The 5,238-nt window shown below is 38.4% G+C and overlaps 1 long non-coding RNA gene across 2 annotated transcripts; it reads left to right on the forward strand.

Moving 5' to 3' along the window:
* Window positions 1-478: 478 nt before the first annotated feature.
* LOC134645936 (uncharacterized) lies at window positions 479-2,956 on the forward strand. Of its 2 annotated transcripts, none has more exons than XR_010573970.1 (4): window positions 479-1,209; window positions 1,515-1,673; window positions 1,752-1,808; window positions 2,635-2,956. It is a non-coding gene; the product is annotated as an uncharacterized LOC134645936 (long non-coding RNA). The 2 variants fall into 2 exon arrangements; XR_010573971.1 differs by having other exon boundaries at window positions 1,755-1,808.
* The last annotated feature ends 2,282 nt before the right edge of the window (window positions 2,957-5,238 follow it).

The following is a 5,238-nucleotide window of genomic DNA, read 5'->3' on the forward strand; positions in this document are numbered from 1 at the left end:
ATGAAACAAGATGAGATTGCCTCAGCTGTGCGAAATGACTTTACTGTTATTCAGTTTGCCCAGTCCCTCTACAATAAACATGGACAAGACCCTACTAAGTATGATTATATACGACAGAAGCTTCGTGAAGTGGGACGTTTGTTGTTGTGTCTGCGTACAGAATTCTCAGTGCATAACATCGAAGAAGCTATTAAGCCTGCTAACTTCCAGAGAGTTGTGCAAGCAGTAAAGAAAGTTTCAGGTTTTGATGAAGAGACACTGTCATACAAAACTCCAAGCCTTGCGCTGAAACTGGGACATACACTGCATAAAATGTCTGACATTATCCATTGTCGTGCCCTCATGACAGAGGATGAAGCCCTAATCAAGTCCACTGATGCGTTCAAGAAGTTGTATGTCTCCAAATGGTCCGAGATGGTGTCTCACCGTGCCTTGAACACATTGAGTGAGGCAAAGCCATCAAGTCATCAACATTGCCCTTTACAGAAGATGTTCGGATTCTCCATCACTACCTTCAAAAATCTGCAGAAAGTGCCTTTTGCAGCTTGGAGAACGAAGCCACAGCTCAGAATTATGCCCAACTTGCACAAGTTACACTCTCACAAATCATTGTGTTCAATCGAAGACGTTCTGGAGAGGTTTCAAAGATGCGCCTCAAAAGTTTTCTTGAAAGAGACAAAACGGCACTCCACACAGATGTTTCCATGGGGCTCTCAGAAATGGAACAGAGACTCTGTAACTATTTCTGTAGAATAGAAATAATGGGAAAAAGGGACAGAAATGTTCCAGTTCTGCTAACACCAAGCATGCTGGATGCTCTGTCACTACTGGTTAGTAGGAGGCCTGACTGTGGTATTTGTGCCACTAATATCTACCTCTTTGCAAGACCCCGATCAATGAGTCATTACAGAGGAATGGACTCCTTGCGTGTTCATGCACACCAGTGTGGAGCAAAGCACCCTGAGTATCTAAGATCGACACAGCTCAGAAAACATGTTGCCACACTCTCACAAGTCCTTAATTTGAAAAACAATGAACTTGATCAGGTTGCAGATTTCCTGGGTCATGATATCCGCGTTCACCGCGAATTCTACAGATTACCAGTTCCCACAACACAGCTGGCCAAGATTTCCAAACTGCTTTTAACACTGGAAAAAGGACATCTTTCCCAGATCCAGGGGAAATCACTGGATGAGATCGAAATTGAAGGTTTGTATTGAAAGGAGCAAATATTAGGGCAGTAGTTGAATATTATGCTTTATCAACAGAATTAAAACCTAAAAGCACAGACCATTCTGTTAAATGTCCATGATTTAAGGTTCTTGAAGTCTGTTGTTTCATCACTTTGCAACATTTGGCAAACTGCAGAGTGGTGGCCTTAAATAGTAAAACTATGTACTGTGGAAAAAGTATAATTTCCAGTATTTGTTCTGTATTTTGTCATCTCGTTGTTAATGTGAGGTTTTTGGGGGGTTTGTGTTTGTGTTGGGTTTTTTTTCCCCACAATTTCTCAGATGAAATTGCATTAAGTGATGCTGAAACAAAGGACAGTGAGAGTGAATCAGATGATGATGACACAGCACTCACAATGTCGGCGTGTGGCACCAGTGAGCCTGTACATGCAGTAGCTGATTCCACAAACACAGCGCAGCTCCAAGACACTGTAGATTGTGGTAAGTTACCACTAGCTTGGTTTCTGTGGATAAAATGTTTGTTACAAATATTAAAACTTAATCAAATTGTGTAATCAGCAGATGAAGAACCACTCATAATGCCTGCAGCAAGTGAGACTGCTGCTCCCTCTGAAGGTAAGGGGTGCAGTTGGTTCTCTAAGCTTATGGACACGTTCTTTGTAATTGCGTTGCAATTCTGTCTCTCTACACCACCACAATGGATTTTAAAATCAAACAATATCCATATGTGTTAAAGTAGACTTCCTGCTTTAATTCTAGGGATTTGACGGAATCATCACATCACAGCCATTATGCATAGTCTATTATTCTCAGAAGCTCAAGGGTAATTGTATAGCTGACAAACAATTTAATGACTGGGTGAGGCCTGTCTACAGACTACTTCATGGGACATACTATGGTGCTTGCATGATGCATTCTCATTATCCAGTTAAGTAAGTAAAAAGGTTGATTCTGTTCATCTGAACGTAGTTTTTTCAGTGGGAGAAATGTTTCGTCACTTAGATGTTTGTGCTTTAAGGTTCTTGAATTGTTCATCATCTATTGTTTCATCACTTTGCAATATATGGCAAACTGCAGAGTGGTGGCAAAAAGTCACTTGGATGAGTGACAAAATGTTTCTCCCACTGAAAACGCTACATCCAGATTAACAGAATCAACGTTTTGGGATTTACTTACCTGGATGATTGAGCATGCATCAAGAGACTTTTATTCAACTTTTTATTCAGTCTTTTATTCACAGTGGAACACTAAATGTTGTCTCATTTTAGAAATTTGATAAATTTTCAAAGAGAATTTTAGCTCGTTTTGATATTGATGGTACCAACACATTTCAGAAGTTAGGACAGGGTAGCATCCATTCTTTTTACAAGCAAATGATTTTTGGGTTTTTTTTTTGTTTGGTTTGTTTGTTTTAACTACTACTACTTTATATATCTTCCAGATAAAAATGCTGCTCAATCCCACAATTCCCGAAGAGCTCCCAAAAACATGTGGTCCAAGGCTGAGGTTGCTGCAGTGATGAGGCATTTTAAAGACCACATAAACGAAGGGAAACTGGCCACCAAAAATGAATGCAGTCATTGCAAATTGGTAGAAGATCCGATGTTGGCAGGAAGAACAGTTCAAAACATAAGAGATTTTGTAAGAAACAGAGGATTAACTGCAAAAAGGCAGAAAAAAATGAACTAAAATAACTGTTTAGCCAGATGTGGTTTTACATCTTGGTCAGATGGCCAAACTGTTGTTAAAACTGAGTTATTGTGCAGCAGGCTGCCTGATATTCTGTTTAAAAAAAAGTTCTTGTTAATTAAAGAAGTAGTTTGTATTTCATAATTTTTTTATTTAATTTATTTAGTTTTTTTGACAGGTTCTTATTTTAATATATTTTTTTTGACAGGTTATATTTAAAATAAAAAAATATAAATGCATATTTTCTCCCCTTAATATTTACCTTTAAACTTCTATATTTTTATATTTCTGTGGTTAGCGTGGGCATTTTTGTCCATAGGGTTAGGGTTAGGGTTAGATTTCTTTTTTATTTATGGTTAAAATTAATGTTCAGATCCATTAATTTTATGGTTAAAATTAATGTTCAGATCCAAGAACACTAATAAAATGATGTCCCAGTAATCCTGTGTCCTGTCAGATGTGTATTCATGGTAATGATGAGCTATTTAATAATGACATCATTGTCCCTTTAAAGTCCCGATATTGGTTTTTTTGGACCTCATAAAACACATCGTTGTCAAGTGGACAATGTCTCCACAAAACACAATAGAGTCTGGTTGGTGTGTATCAGTGTATCTAGACTTCTATAGGGAGTGTATTAGGTCTGAAGTGACCCAAATTTTTTTCAGATTTTTTCGAACACTTTAACCTCGCTCCCTTGGCTCTAAGTCCTCTGGAAACGGTAGTCCCCGTAAACCACCGCTGGGCGGATTGACGTAGTATAGTCCCGCCATACCACATAGACCCGTATGTGTGTGTGTGTGTGTGTGTGACAAAGAGAGAGAGAGAGAGAGAGAGAGAGAGAGAGCCTTTTGATGGGAGCATCTCATTGTATGATTTAACACTAGAATTACTGAGCCTTTTTTCCCTGGTGCAAGTCCCTACTACTAGATTTACTAACCTGCACAAATCTGCGTAAATTCCCCCCGACCTTAACACCTCTTGGCACCCCGCTGAGATTTTCACAGGTCTTCAGCTCCATTGTTCTCCTGCTTTTGTTGTGCAAACACACCCTTCCCCTACCCCTAACCATGAGAGATTCAGTTCTTTCCTTCCCTGCAAGGCTACTTTCCTTCCTTACCTGCAGCGTACTATACACCATGGTAGTTTCTATGTGCAATATTTCTCATATGTAATATTAGTTCTTGTCAATCCTTGTCACTATATTGGATGCCTGTCCGTAATCATATATACACAGAGTTGTACATATATTTATATATTTATATAGCTACAACTTAAATAATATGCATAAAGTCTAGTTATACACACAGACACATCTATATATATATATATATATATATATATATATATATATATATATATATATACAGATAGATCTCTGTGTGTGTATGTATGTATGTATATATATATATATATATATATATATATATATATACAGATAGATCTCTGTGTGTGTATGTATGTATGTATATATATATATATATATATATATATATATATATATATATATATATATATACACACACACACAGATAGATAGATAGATAGATAGATGTGTGTGTATACATACACCAATATTTTTGAATACTCGTGTCCATATATATGTTTCCAGATTGTTTGTATAGTGCACTTTCTTTTTGCAATGACAATGCAGATTTTCCACTTGTGGGACAAATAAATGCAGATTTGCTGTGTGTGTGTGTGTGTGTGTGTGTGTGTGTGTGTGTGTGTGTCTGTTTGTGCAACATTGGCATTTGTTTACTCAGATCCAAGGCAGGCCAAACCTCTGTGTTACAACCTATATACAAAAGACACACATTCACAATATATGGGTACACAAGTCTGTTTTTTTTTCAAAGTGTTTCAAACTTTACAGCGTTTGCAGACCCAGTGTCCATCATCCCTGCATTTGGCACAGGTGAATTTCTGACATGTTGCACAGGTAAACCTGCTGCGATTCCTGTTGCAGCTCTCTTGCACCTGGCACTGCGTCGTCTTTACAGTCCCCGGCACAGCAGCTGCAGAAGCCAGCCTCTGTGATAATATTTCCTTGTGCTGCATGAATCGGCAACGAAGTTGCTGAGCTAGAAGACTCATAAACAATCTTCTTTTGCCTGTCCACCCTGTACATGCCTTGTACAAAATGTAGGCATTCACTGCCGCCAGGTCCAGCATATTGTAGAAAACCGCTACTGGCCACCTGCGTGTTGCTGATTTTACGGAATACATCCGTGCCATTTGGTCCAACACGTCTACACCACACTGTAAAAGCAGAGAGAGAGAGTCATGAGTATATGTTTTTTTTCTATAGGCCTGTATAGCACACATCAGAAAACATTGTAGCACTGGTGTAAAA

This window comes from Pelmatolapia mariae, linkage group LG16_19 (assembly GCF_036321145.2).
Source record: "Pelmatolapia mariae isolate MD_Pm_ZW linkage group LG16_19, Pm_UMD_F_2, whole genome shotgun sequence".
NCBI lineage: Eukaryota > Metazoa > Chordata > Actinopteri > Cichliformes > Cichlidae > Pelmatolapia > Pelmatolapia mariae.